This window comes from Rhipicephalus sanguineus, chromosome 2 (genome assembly GCF_013339695.2).
Source record: "Rhipicephalus sanguineus isolate Rsan-2018 chromosome 2, BIME_Rsan_1.4, whole genome shotgun sequence".
In the NCBI taxonomy this organism is placed as follows: Eukaryota; Metazoa; Arthropoda; class Arachnida; order Ixodida; family Ixodidae; genus Rhipicephalus; species Rhipicephalus sanguineus.
Genome location: NC_051177.1, coordinates 12,068,848 through 12,083,847, shown reverse-complemented (window position 1 = coordinate 12,083,847; position 15,000 = coordinate 12,068,848). Strand labels below are relative to the sequence as shown.

Below are 15,000 nucleotides of genomic sequence, written 5' to 3'. Positions count from 1 at the left end.
ATGTGCTCAGTCTGCGCGGACCTCAGCCACGTGGTGGCGGGGAAAAAAAAAAAACCACAGTAGAAAGCAATACCCAAGAAACAGTACAAAGTAATAAACCCAATCAGGCTTTACGCTAACGCCTTTTATATATAGAAAGCTACAGACAGAGGCAAGCTCAAATCATGCAAATACACTTATCTGTCGCTGTCGTTCCGGAGCTCTCGAAAAACACGTCCATCCTGCCTGACAGCCAGCTACCCACCCTACTTTTATGAGACAGCGCCATCTATTATACTGTTCGGGAGATACTGCCCGTTGCGCCTGACGCGTGACAAGGTTAGACTAAGAGGAGCTTCGCCCCTAAAACAGCAGTTGCCATCTCACCATTTGCTGCTGCAGCGGCACGCTTTTCTGGCGGTGGAACAAAAGCCCTCTGAAGGATAACACCGTCAGGAAAATTCTGGATTTGCGAAAATTTGATGCCATACATGCATTTCGCCATGTGCTCTTTAAGGGGCCGCTGATGAATGCTAGAAAGAAGACTGAATGTCAATGCCGCCTTAAACCAGTGTTCTAAGGAAGGCCACTGTTTACAATAAAACTCTGTGCTTATGCATTCCCTTGGAGAACCCCCCAAAGGAGATTTTGCACCCGTCAGCTCTGCTGGTTTTTTTTTTCATCTTGTGGGGTCTGAAAGACATCGCCTCGGAACACACAGAGACGCTGTCGAGCAACAAACACTGTTTACAATAAAACTCTGTGCTTATGCATACCCTTGGAGAACCCCCCAAAGGAGATTTTGCACCCGTCAGCTCTGCTGGTTTTTTTTTTTCATCTTGTGGGGTCTGAAAGACATCGCCTCGGAACACACAGAGACGCTGTCGAGCAACAAACACTGTTTACAATAAAACTCTGTGCTTATGCATACCCTTGGAGAACCCCCCAAAGGAGATTTTGCACCCGTCAGCTCTGCTGGTTTTTTTTTTTTTTTTCATCTTGTGGGGTCTGAAAGATATCGCCACTCTCGGAACACACAGAGACGCTGTCGAGCAACAAACACTGTTTACAATAAAACTCTGTGCTTATGCATTCCCTTGGAGAACCCCCCAAAGGAGATTTTGCACCCGTCAGCTCTGCTGGTTTTTTTTTTTTTTTCATCTTGTGGGGTCTGAAAGACATCGCCACTCTCGGAACACACAGAGACGCTGTCGAGCAACAAACACTGTTTACAATAAAACTCTGTGCTTATGCATTCCCTTGGAGAACCCCCCAAAGGAGATTTTGCACCCGTCAGCTCTGCTGGTTTTTTTTTTTTTTTCATCTTGTGGGGTCTGAAAGATATCGCCACTCTCGGAACACACAGAGACGCTGTCGAGCAACAAACACTGTTTACAATAAAACTCTGTGCTTATGCATTCCCTTGGAGAACCCCCCAAAGGAGATTTTGCACCCGTCAGCTCTGCTGGTTTTTTTTTTTTCATCTTGTGGGGTCTGAGAGATATCGCCACTCTCGGAACACACAGAGACGCTGTCGAGCAACAAACACTGTTTACAATAAAACTCTGTGCTTATGCATTCCCTTGGAGAACCCCCCAAAAGAGATTTTGCACCCGTCGGCTCTGCTGTTTTTTTTTTTTTTTTTTTCATCTTGTGGGGTCTGAAAGACATCGCCACTCTTGGAACACACAGAGACGCTGTCGAGCAACAAACACTGTTTACAATAAAACTCTGTGCTTATGCATTCCCTTGGAGAACCCCCCAAAGGAGATTTTGCACCCGTCAGCTCTGCTGGTTTTTTTTTTTTTTTTTCATCTTGTGGGGTCTGAAAGATATCGTCACTCTCGGAACACACAGAGACGCTGTCGAGCAACAAACACGTGTACATTTATAAACCTCCTACTTTTACATCATGGCAAGCTCGCCTGCCAAATCTAATACACAACTAGTAACACGCTAAGTAACCTTATACAATGCCAATACAATACCCAGAAAACATAACAAACACAAGACAACATAAGACATACAATGCACCGCGAATGCGGCGTTGCCAATGTTCGACTCCCCACGAGGGGCCCACGGGCAACAAGCCGCGGTGTCGTCCCCCACGGACCCACCGTGGGAGACGTGGGACCCACCGTGGGAGACAGCCTTGCTGCTGTTTTCTATGCGCCGGCCTAACCTCTCCACGGCGGCGCTGCCGGCGCCACCACGCTAACCCTTACTCGCGCGAGCACAGTGCCACATTTTCCTCGGCGGCCGTTTAACCTAACTGTGGCCAATATGCAAGACGCGTGTGCCATGAGGCGCAAACGACTTTACAGAGGGTGCTAGCACCCCCACGATCTTTAACACTTTCGTACCCATCACCATTGATAACCCTCTATTAATGATTTCAAGTATAAATTTTCCTGGTTTGAAGTGCAGCTGGACAACTAGCATCACCAACCCGGTAACAAAAACACTACTCTTTCCGCTTTGCACATTTGTTTCATTTTACCTATTTGTGGGTGTTGCAGCCCCCAGCCACACTGTGCTACGCCTTCATGGAGATGGCATGTTTCCTAAATTCTGGTGCATCTGCACATAAAATTTATGGCAGTGACGACATCTGTAGCCCATAACACAGCTTTGGTTTCCCAGATTTCAGTAGCACAGTGAGAGGGTGCTGTTCTTGGGAGCCTCGACTACCAATCGGCAGCGTTTTCTGACCACGCTGAAAAAGTGTTCCAGGGCCCCTTTAAGATTGGGGGGATATCGTGGTGCTATCATCCCTGTAAAATCGTTTTTGCCTCATGGAGCACGTGCATCCGGTGGGTTGGTGTATTTACTGCTGTGCGAGAGATGGCGCTGGCATCGAGGCACCCTAGGGGGCACCGCCCTGTTGGTGAGGATAGACGGGCACAGCTCTCGGGGAGGTCCGTGGGTGCGATACTGCGGATCAGGCTCACGGACTCCTCGTGGTGAGTCGAACGTCAGCAACACCGCATTCGCGGTACATTGTATGTGTTATGATGTTCTCTGTGTGTTTTATTGCCATTGTATAAGGTTATTTAGCATGTTACGAGCTATGTATTAGATTCGGCTGGCGAGCTCCCCATTGTAAAAGCAATTAATAAATGTAGACCTGTTCGTTTGCTCAACGGTGTGACTGTCCGTGTGTTCCGAGAGCGGCGCTCCTCTTCAGAACCCACACTGGCTGCCCAACGTGGGGCTGTTGGAGCATCGGATGACAGTTCTCGCGTTTTGGGGCAACCTTTGTGTGGGCCACGTCGGATCATGCTTAGGGGGTATTATGATCTAGCGTCGGCGCATGCTTCCTTGAGAGCGAGGAGATTGGTTGCTGTAGCATGTTTGACCATGTTGGCATGAGTTTTTTTCTGTTCGCAAGTTTTTCTGTTTTGTTTTTTTTAAATGTCATTGAGTTGTCGGTACAAGAGCCACGTGGTCCGCATCCTGGGAGAGCGAGGCATAGAGCATGGGGATCGTAGGCCAGCCTGAAGCGAGTGAGTACGGAAGCATCGTAGGTAGTCAGAGTTTTTTGTCAATAGTTTCTTCTGTCTCTTTGACTCTAGGAGTTGCGGCTTAAATAGCCAGGTGGCCAAGGGCCACAGGTGTCGGCTGTCTGCTATTGCGGCACGACGCCGGGTGCTGTTATACCGGGCCGTTTGGGATGTACGGTGGGCGCCGTCGCTCGTTAAGCTACTGTGTGCACAGCGAGCGGTGTAGGGCCACCTCAAAGAGCTGATGTCTCCTCATGGCTGCCTCTTTTGCTCCTATTCTGGGTGCTGGTTGGATGCCGGTTGTTGTCGAGCGACTCGTTAGGCCCAAGTCTCCTTGGAGCTGCCTGTCGCACGTGGGACACAACCAGGTTGATTGTGGCGTTGAGGTGTCACACTTTGCTTTCCTCATCCTAGTGAACATAGTACCACATGGGCTATGCCCCCATAGCTCCCTTTTCTTTGTCTTACTGCACCGTTCTTTCGAGAGTGTTTTGAGTGTACGCAGCAGGAGTGAGGTAACTCGTGGCTGCCTGTCTTCTGCACATCATCTTCGCCACTGGCCAGGAATGCGGTCGAGACATCTCGCGCAATGGACATGCCTGTGACCTGCGCAACTGCCTTCAAACCGGCGGCCTCGTGAGTGCTGCTCGCAACTAGAAGACGTGTCGGCGTGAGCGACGCTTTCTCGCGCCGACTGCCACGTTGCCTTTGCGGGTCCGGGGCTCAGGCCATGTTGTTGAGCCAGTGCAGTGGTGTCAACCAGCGGTGGTGTTGCAGCGTGCGGACATTTCCTGGGGATATTTACGTCACATGCGTTGTCTTCTTTCGTAGAGTTTGTGTAGCTGTTTTGTTTAAGTTTTTTCAAGCCTGGATATGTGTTGATTTCAAGGGGCCCTGCAACACTTTACAAGTAGCCATGGAATGACTTCATTTAAGGAGCTTATTTCCTCACGAATTGACCGCCACAAAAATTTTTAGAATCCGTCCAGTACGAGCGGAGTTGCAAATATATGTTGCACGCTGTAATTGCTTTCTCTCTTCTCTCATCCCCTCAAATACGCTGGAAGCTGTGACAATTGGTACTGTGTGCTGCACCAGCTGTAGCGCCGCCGGCTACTAGCGCTACCTACTGCTGCAAGTGGAAGGGGGAGTGAGGAGAGCAGGGCTGGGTCACTTCGAAAGGAATAAACAGTTCATGTTGTGTTTGCAGTGAGCTAGGGTCTCGGCTCCACTTCTTCCGGCTACGTGTAACTGGCGACGAAGACCGAACTACGTGAACAACCATGCCTACCTTCGGCAGGATCAAAGCGTTCAAGGGGAAAGGCGACGCCTGGCCTGCTTACGTGGAGCATGTCCAAGAGTTCTTCGAAGCCAACGACGTCGTACCAGCAAAGAAAAGGTCAATTTTTTTGAGCTGCTGCAGGCCTCATACCTATGTACTACTTCGTAACCTTGTAAAGCCAAAAACGCCCCAAGATAAAACGCTCGACGAGATACTGGCCATATTTGGCAGGCACTACGCCCCCACCCCATCCGTAGTAGTGCAACGGTTTCGCTTCAGTTCAATGAGGCGTTCCGAAGGAGAAGCAGTCAGCGACTTTCTTGCGGCAATCAAGTGTTTGTCTGAGCACTGCAATTATGGAACCGAACTCAACAACATGCTGAGAGACTGAATTGTATGTGGCATAAACAACGCAGCGGTTCAGACGCGGCTACTTGAGATTCCCGACCTCACATTCGAAGACGCTGTGAAGACTGCCTTGGCAATGGAAGCCACTAAATAGGATGCCGGTGAACTGTGTCAGGCAACTTCAAGTAGTTTAGCTGGTTTGCCAGCTCACCGGGTATCGTCCATGGCCAAGGGCATGGCGTGTTACCGCTACAACGACAGAGGTCATTTACCGTCGCAGTGCAGACACAGAAAGTCGCAGTGTCACTACTGCAAGAAAGTGGGGCACCTGGCAGTCGACTGCAACTTGCGGAAGGCCGACACATTCGTGAAGGGAAACACATCTGCTGTGAGAACTGTACCACCACGATCCACGCGTACCGCACAGGTAAACGCTGTCGACGACGCCGACGTGCTTCATGTTTTTGACAAGTGGCACCTAAGCGGTGAGCCGACTGTGCCACTCTTTCTTTTCACCGTGGAAATGTTCGGGAAACCATTTCCGAGGGAGTTGGACACCGGGGCAAGCTTCTCCGTAATGCCGGTAGACAAGTTTCAACATTGTGGTAGCCTCGATACTCACTGCAGTCAAAGACTACTGTAGGTTCAGGCTTAGTGAGCCATAGGGCCGCGTCCACCGTGGCCTGCTCACGTGTAGCACACTGCTCCACGCGCACTCAGCTAGCAAAGGCGTTGAGCGCCGCGCGGCAAAAACACAGTGTTCGATATAACAACACACACACAAACACTTTATTTGCCTTTGGCGGCACCCCAACACAGCACAACATCCGTTCCCGGGACATGGGGAAGCAACGGGCTGCTTGCGCGGACGATACACCAAGGGGAACCGCGAGCACGTTGCAGCTGGCAATTGCGAGCTTTGACACACTGCTCAGGAAGAGGTCCCTTGCGGCTATGCTGTGCACTCGCGATGACCACTGGACCTGGTCACGAGAGCTAGGGCAAATCTCTGTACGCTTGGGCCTCCGGCAAGTGCGGTTCCACGTAGTACACCCACAAATGAGCACTAGGCACGGCTCTTTGGCTTAACGTACGGAATAGGAGCTAACACTCGGGTAAACACGCCCGCTGAGGATGCCGAGGCACCCAGGCGGGCTACAGTCTGGCGATTCCCCAAAGGGGACATCGGACCAGAAGGAAACACGTGCTTTTCTAGCGGCGTCCGAGGAGAGAGTTAGTCCCGGCGTGCACGTGCCTCAGTCACGCCGAATCTCGCTGCTCCGAGACCGCGTGCAGTGCCACCACAAGAGCCGGCACGTTGTGCAAGATGGCGCCACTTGCCGTCGCGGGAGAACGGGAGAGGAAAGGGATTAGCAGAATGGCGAAATGCCCGTGCAGAGGCTTCGGGCACGCCTCGGATCCCCACAACGTGCCTTTCCAGAAGCGAGTCTAGAACCTTCATACGTATTTTTACGCGGGTTTAGTGGGGAGCTCAAGCAAGTCAAGGCCAAGGCAAACGTTTGCGTCGGGTACAAGGGGGCGCGAATGGGTCCTTCCGTTGTACCTCATGAGTGGCACTGCTCCAACGTTGCTTGGGTGCAACTGGTTCCACGCTTTGGGCATTGGTGTCGAAGGATTCAAACAAATTAACCAAGTTAGTGATGTCCGCGAGTTGATTGCTCGTTTTCCTGAAGTATTTGCAGAAGGCATTGGCATGTTCAAGGGATTTTCTGCCAAAATTCTTGTGCCTGCAGATGCAGTACCGAAATTCTGCAAACCACGCCCACTGCCGTTTACATTGGTTGACCTCGTAACGCAGGAGATCCTGAGGTTGCAGCGTGAGAACATTCTCATTTCCGTGAAGACAGCCAAGTGGGCAGCACCGATTGTGCCTGTTCAGAAAAAAACGGCACAATAAGAATTTGTGGAGATTTCAAGCAAACAGTCAATGCTGTGTCACTCATGGAAACCTACCCAGTTCCGTGTGCTGAAGACCTCTGGGCAGCCATGTCGGGAGGTCAGAAGTTTACAAAACTTGACCTGCGAGACGCCTACCAGCAGATACCTCTGGATGCAGAAAGCCGTGAATATGGGACCATCAACTGTTTGGAGTAGTGCACAACCACAAGAACAAAGGAGGACACACACACACACACATTTGTCCTTGTGGTTGCGCGCTACTCCAGTCTCATGAATCAAAACCAACTAGCCCAACAACGCGCCTTGAGCAATTTCGTGACCATCAACACTCACATATGGGTCTCTTCCAGTATACACGCTTACCTTTTGGCGTTTCAGCCGCACCTGCTATTTTTCAGCGAGAGATGGAAAATCTGCTTCGTAGTGTGCCGAAAAGAGCTGTGTACTTTTATTACATTGTTATTACAGGCATCAACGACAGATACCACTTGGTGAATCTGACAATGGTCTTGCAGAAACTTCGGGAAGTGGGCCTTAGGTTGAAGCCGGAGAAGTGCGTTTTCTTTGCTCTCGAAGTGGAATACCTGGGCCACATTATATGCAAGCAAGGTTTAAAGCGCGACCCCAAGAAGGTAGAGGTCATCGTCATTGCACCAGAGCCACAGAATGTGAAGGAGCTTCAAAGCTATCTTGGCCTGCTTAATTTCTACAGACGGTTTTTGCCAAACATCTCAGCAAGACTGCGTCCCTTGCATCAGCTGCTTCTTCGTGGGGAAAGGTGGAGCTGGGGGAAAGAGCAACAGAAAGCATTCATCACAAGTAAAAGGCTTATATCAAATGCACCTGTATTGGCCCACTACTATTCTGAGAAACCGCTTATGGTGTGGGTGCAGTCTTGGCACAGACCGAAGCAGATGAAACCGAAAGATCTAGCTTTTGCTTCACGTACTATGCTTGCTGCTGAGCGGAACTACAGTCAGACTGACAAGGAAGGCCTTGCTTTGCTTTTTGGTGTCCGCAAGTTTCATCAGTACCTGTTGGGACGGCCGTTCACTGCTGTAACAGACCACCAGCTATCGCTAGGACTTTTTGGTTCAAGTTGAGGTGTGCCAAGCCAGGCATCACCAAGAGTCCTCAGGTGGGCACTCACACTATCAAGCTATCAATTCAAGCCCGGCAGTATGCTAGGCCATGCTGATGGACTCAGTCGGCTACCTCTTCCCGCAACTGAGGTTCATGACTCTACGCCTGCAAATGTCTTCATGTTAGAACAAGCATACCCTGATGTCCTGTCACCTGCAGTCGTTAGACAGGCTACGGTAAGAGATCCCATGCTGTCTCAATTGGCTGAGGCTGTCCTGACCGGGAGTCCTCTTCCGGAGGGTGGAGACTGGGGGCCTTATACTACAAGGACCAATGAACTTAGTCTGCATGAAGGCTGCCTCTTGTGGGGAGCCCGTGTCATCGTTCCCAAGTCCCTGCAATCGCAAGTCCTTAAGCTGTTGCACGCTGGCCACCCTGGAATTGAGAAATCAAAGATGATTGCTAGGTCCCATGTGTGGTGGCCTGGAATCGACAATGACATGACAAACGAGGTGTGCAGCTGCCCTGTTTGCCAAGCACACCAAAAGTCTGCCCGGAGGATACCAATTATGCCATGGCCATTTCCTGACAAGCCCTGGTCCATGATCCATGTTCATTTTTGGGGTCCGTTCATGGGACACTACTTCTTCGTGATGGTGGATGCTTTTTCCAAATGGGTAGAAGTTCACTCTGTTCCATCGTCATCTGCAGAGGCCACAGTCTCTGTGTTCAGGACTGTCTTTTCTCAACATGGTGTGCGAGGCATCATTGTTTCAGACAATGGGCCAGCATTCACCAGCATCCAGTACGCCGACTTTCTGAACAGGAATGGCATTCGTCGCATGCTGGTGCCTCCTTATCACCCTGCTTCCAATGGGGCTGCAGAGTGGGTGGTACAGACTATCAAAGATAAACTAAAGAAAAGCACACCGGGTGAATTCAGGACACAAGTGGCCAGGGTGCTCTTCCACTACCGTTCAACGCCTAATGAAGTAACAGGCCGTGCCGTGCGAGTGGCTCATGGGGAGAAGTATAAAGACACCCTTGGATGTCATGCACCGAAGTCTTCGATCGTCTGTTCAATTGAAGCAGATAAAGCAAAAACTGCATGCGGACAAGGGTTGCCGCATTGCGCCAATAATGCACCCGGGTGCCCCATTGTTCACCAGGAACTTATGATCAGCCCCACCATGGGTACCTGCTTCTGTTAGCGGCCCTACGAGCTGCGCCTCGTCTGAGGTTGTATTACAAGATAGAACTATGTGGCACAGACATGGGGACCACATTCGCCCCAACCTCGAACAGACACCACCACCACCTGCAAACTCTGTGCCTCTAGACCCACCACCAGCAAACACTGTGCCTGTAGACCAGCCAGCTGAGCAGCTAGCAACAGAGCCTCTGGAGCCTGCAGGAGCTGCTGCTGAGCCAGAAAAGCCACAAAGTCAGTCCCACCATGGAACTGGGCTACCACAAGCAGTCATTCCATCGGGAGGAAGCCCTGTTCCACTGCGAATAAGTGGCCGAACAAGACGCCCTGTGAACCGGTATTCTCCATGACAAGAACGGAAGGGGGAGGAGTGTGACAATTGGTAGTGTGTGCTGCACCAGCTGTAGCGCCGCCTACTGCTGCGAGCGGAAGAGGGAGTGAGGAGAGCAGGGCTGGGGCAGTTGGAAAGGAATGAACAGTTCATGTTGTGCTCGCAGTGAGCTCGGGTCTCGGCTCCACTTCTTCCAGCTACATGTAACAGAAGCTAAGCAGGGAGGGGTGGCATGGGGGAAGAAGGTATGTCACGCGCCTTGAGCACTTTTCTTTTCTTCTTCGAACGTGCTGCATATTTTCAGTGCGATCACGTGCGCGGGCAAGTGACGGCCTTTCGCGGTGGCCGCAGTAACTACCGAGCGCGCCATGTTCAAATCAGCCAATGGCAGGGTTAATGGCTGTGACGCCGTAAGCATCTTTTTTTGTCGAGAGAAGAGGAAGCGCTTTTACAGCGAAAGCTGTTATGAGATCACAACAAAGGCCGTTTTTGGCGCCGTAGTTGTCCGCCACCGCCGGCGTCCAAAAAAAAAAACGAAATAAGAAAAATTCCAGTATGGAACGGGGTTCGAACCTAGGCCCTCTGCGTTGGAGCCCTGCATTCTACCTCAGAGCCATGCCAATGCTTGAAACTGCTTTGCAAAAAGACCCCATACAGGTTTCATGTCGGGAAGTAACCACATTAACATATGTATTGTAGCGAGGTAGAAGAGTAAAATAACCAGGCGTCACACAATGCGAATCGTGCAACGAGTGGGTTGCTGAATGCTTCCAACCCATTACAAAGGGATCTGCCTATATTCTTCATCGTCATCAGCCACAGGATCAAAAAAGTGCACATAATGCCTTACAGGTGTTTAGCGGGTACCACGGTTCTCCGCAGAATGACGAAAAATGGCATAGTGGCTGCTTCCCTACTTCACAAAAATTATGATGATTTATAGTGTAGTGGGTTCTTCGCCATTGCACTTCTACTGTTTGCGAAGGAGGCCCATAAGGCCCCAATGATCCATTTCCTGAGGGTCTCAGTAAAGTTCTTTCCTTCTCTCTCTCTTTCCCACATTAACGTATGTTATATAGCGTGGTGGCAGAGTGAAATACCGACCGGGCGTCACACAATGCGAATTTCGTAACTAGTGGGTTGTTTAAAGCTTCCAACCCATCACAAAGGGCTCAGCCATAATTCTTCATCGTCATAACCGTCGCGTCAACAAAGTGCACATAAGTCAACTGCCGATTTTTCGGACTCCCTAGGGACCGCGAAATCGTCCGAAAAAACAAATTCATGCTTTTTATTCTGCTCAAGTGGTCAAATCGCGACAGCCACGTCCGAAATAGCTTTAATGCCTCCCAGTACAATTATCAGGCATTTTACCTGCCGCGAACCCCTCTACGTACTATCGTGAGCAATATGAGCTCGAACACGCGAGCGTGTGGCGAATAGCCTCAAAACCGAGATAACGTGATACGTGCATGGCGCTGCCGAAAGCGGAGGGGAAAGAAGGGGCGCTCTTCCGCTGACTGTTGGCACACACGCTTCGCTAGCGTTGCTGCGAAACGGCAGCTGACTGCGTGCCATCGGCCGCTAGCAATGAAAACGCGAAAAAAAAAAGATTGCACGAAAAATAATAATAAATAAAAGAGGCATAGCAAAACGCTCGGCCAGCACCACCTAGATATAATACAAGCATGGCCTGTGCATCACGGCAGGCTACATCACAGCCGATATCTCAGTAGCTACATAGTCTGATGGGTCATTGGATGTGGCTGTGCGCGTTGATGTGAATTCATATCACCGCTAGCAGTCACTGACACGCTACAAGCTACAGTTTTTGTAGCAACGATATTGAGGCGGGAGTGTCAACAGCTAGCGGAAGCGCGGCGCCCTTTCCACTTTGTTTCCGACAGTGGCCGCTGCGAATCAGCCGATGTAGGGTTCGAGGCTATTCGCCACGCGCTCGCGCGTTCGAGCTCAGATCAGGCTAGTGAAAGAAACCCACGTGACCGGTATGGCAAATTGAGGCGCCATCTGTCGACTGGGATCAGAGTTAAAATCTGCGTTCCGTCTCTTTCCTCCCAACTCTCTTCAACCCCCTCTCTGGCGGGATCAACTCCCTTTCCTGCGGGAGGCGCGCTTTCCGCCGCCTTGCTGGCGCCGCCGACTTTGAAATCCGTTAGAAAGTTTCGTGTCTGGCGTTGGTAAGGCGTGCGTTAGCCGTCGTCGCTCGTCCGTTTCATGGTGCTCGCTCGCTGTGTGCTTGTGCGACGCGATGTTTTACGACTCGCGCTGTTCGTGCATAGTGCTTTGTTGCTTGAATACTTCCAGAACAAGTCCCGGAATATATGTGCCGGCCCCCAAAAGAACGACAGGTGAGCGTGCCCTTTGACAGACAGACAACGAACTTTGAGTCGCGGTTTTCATTGTGTCAATTTGAATTCACGTCCATACCGAGTAGCTGTTCTCTGCAGTGGGGCTACAGTTACTGTTTTCAAAAATGACTGATTTGAAAAGGGCAGGATGCTGCGTTTAAATCGTTGTACGAACAAGCAGCGGACATGAAGCCCATGCAAAGTAACTATAGTTACAGGTTTACAACTCTCACAGAACCGCGTGCTTGAGTGTGTGCTTTGCATTTGTCTCCGGTTAATTACTCCCCATCGCCTATAACCACGTTTGTGAGACATTAGGTAGATGTATGAAAACTTATGCTGCACTGAGACGAACAAACGAGTTCACTTTTGCACGAATCGACGGCGCTCTTTATCTGATTGAAACTTGCCCTTTTCTTTAGGGCGTATTTCGGAACGCAACACAGCTGATCGGTGCGCCCAGAGAAAAGCTGAAGAATTGCAGAATCGGCGCACTTCAAGAAGAGATGCCATGAATCATCCGATATCAGCCGTTTATTTTCTCCGCGTTTATCATCACTAGTTATATGAAAATCAACGTTTTTGGAAATGTAGTCAATAAAGTGCGGCCAATATTAGTTGTGTTATATGTGGAGTTCATTTTGACATCTTTAAAATGGTCGTTACATTATTATTCTACTTTTAGGTATTTCAACTGCTTTCATTGTTTTTGCATTTCAGGAATGTTCAATTTTGTTAGTTATGATAATTTTGTGCAATATCGTGCGCATATATCAGAAGCTGTTCTGCACTTTTGTCAGTATAAATATTGTGTTTTTCAATATGTGCCCTAGTGTTATGTTCTGTTTTTTTTTTTCCACTGTTCTTTAAATTCTTAACATTGCCGAGAACTTTCGTGTTATTTAGTGATCATGAACACGTGTATGTTAATATCCTGAGCCTGTATCGCACCACATTTGATAGAATGTTGATTTTCGGAAACGAGGAGAATAAAAAGAGACCAAAGATATTTTGTGTTGTGAGTGCAATTCAATCTTTTGCGTTCTGGCACATGCTGCACGACTGCAGTGTTTGCAGAATGCCTGATTGCAAATTGCGCACATTCAAACGCGCAACGAACGCGCGGCGCAGCACGCGCAGCGGATGCAAAAAAAAAAAAAAAAGCGCCCAGCGCGCTGCACGGCGCAGCACGCGGCGGAGGGGCGAGCGGGTCATAAAAGAAAGAGAGAGGGAGCCCGCGCACGCAAACAAAACAAAAAGAGAAAAACCCGGCGCGCGCGAGGGTGCTAGGAGAGGAGGCGCGGCTGGTGTTAGTGTTGCCATGACGACGCATACCGTGTGCGCCGCCATTCTGCCGTTCGAGTCTCTGGATCCCAGCCGCCAGGATATTAACTGAAGGGACGTTTGGCGCTGCCAGCGCTGACGTCATGAATTAAGGCATCCTATGGGAGGTATACGGAGTAACCTCCCCCTGCTCAGATTGCTCACGATAGTACGTGCCAACCGCCACTTTTGCATCTCGTGATGAGCGCCGCTGATAACAGCAAAGCGCGGAATATATTACGGCTCTCTCGCATAAAGCGTTTGTAAACGATGACGCGGAACACAAAGACTGTGGCGGAAGAGCGGACGACTCGACCGGCTTTCCCCGATGCGTGTGCGCATGTAAACATGCGCACACACATCGCCGCCGATACGCAGCATTCGCTGCCGTGTCAAGCCGATCGTTTCTAGTTGTGGGCAGCACATCGCCAACTAAGCTGACGCCGTCACTTTACTGTTGCTGTATCGTACGCACGCATTTATCATGAAAGGGTTCGTGATGCGCACTTAGTTCCTGACCGCACACGGGCGCAGCAATGGCGAGCTGGTTTCGTCCGCGAAGGCAACGCGTCTACGCGGCGCACTTAGCGGTCTCGCAGAAAGAGGCAGCAAGAATGGCGGCGCGGCGCATTTGGGTTCTCGCCTATTAAATGCGTGCAGTACGCATGCAACTGCGCTAGGCCACGTGCACTACCGAGCAGTTAACTGTAGATGCTTATCGTAAGGGTTATCAGCGATTAAGCCGTACTGGCGCGTTTGCCAGCTGCTGCCATCACGCCTCCGTGCATTTCCGCTGCTTATTCGTAACATCGCGCGATAGCGGCCCCTTTGAATTTCTGGTCTGCTTCACCCCATAACGCGTCGGCATTGCGGCAAAGCTGACTTTCGGGCTCTGCTACTGTCTCAAACAGATCGACTCGCGAAAGCGCTGGTTCGAACTTACGAGATGATAGACGCGGCAAAGGTGGGGGCTTCAAATAATGCCTTTCGCACATGCAATTTCGGCAGAAAGTCCGAAAAATCGGACGCGCAATAGCTTCAGCGTCCGAAATATTGGACGTTCTAATACATTGAAGTCTATGGGGCTGGTGACGGTGCCGCGAGAGCGTCCGAATTTTCGAGCATGTCCGAAAAATCGGCAGTTGACTGTAATGCCTTACAGATAGTAGCTCGCTTCTCGGCAGAATTACGAATACTGGAGCAGTGGGTAGTGGGTGCTTCCCGACTTCACAAAAATTAGGATTTGTGGCATAGTGGGTACGTTACTAGTGTACTTGCCCCAAGAGAGTTTTTAACGGGCTCAAGAAATGCCGCTCTTCCAGCGTTTGCTGTGACTGTGCTGTGCTTTCTGTGCAGGCCTAGCGTTTTTAGCTTACTTAGAATTTGTTGTAAATCCCAGGCCGCGTGCTGCACTATAATGTTTGGCTCTCGTGTTCTCAGGAGCCTCGACTACTGATTGGCAGCGTTTTCTGACCATGCTGAAAAAGTGTTCCAGGGCCCCTTTAAGGTTGGGGGGATGTGGTGGTGCTGTCACCCCCTGTAAAGTCATTTTCGCCTCATGGCGCATGCGTGGCCAGCGGGTTGGCGTATTTGCCGCCGTGCGAGCAATGGGGCTGGCATCGAGTCACCCTAGGTGGTGGTGCCCTGTCGAC

The 15,000-nt window shown here is 50.5% G+C and overlaps 1 protein-coding gene and 1 long non-coding RNA gene across 5 annotated transcripts in view; both read left to right on the top strand.

The window, feature by feature from the left end:
- Positions 1 to 15,000, top strand: part of LOC119382414 (ubiquitin carboxyl-terminal hydrolase 35) — a 223,412-nt gene that overhangs the window by 63,264 nt on the left and 145,148 nt on the right. The window lies entirely within an intron of this gene.
- LOC125757095 (uncharacterized) lies at positions 11,635 to 12,642 on the top strand. The gene is made up of 2 exons (XR_007415047.1): positions 11,635 to 12,025; positions 12,448 to 12,642. It is a non-coding gene; the product is annotated as an uncharacterized LOC125757095 (long non-coding RNA).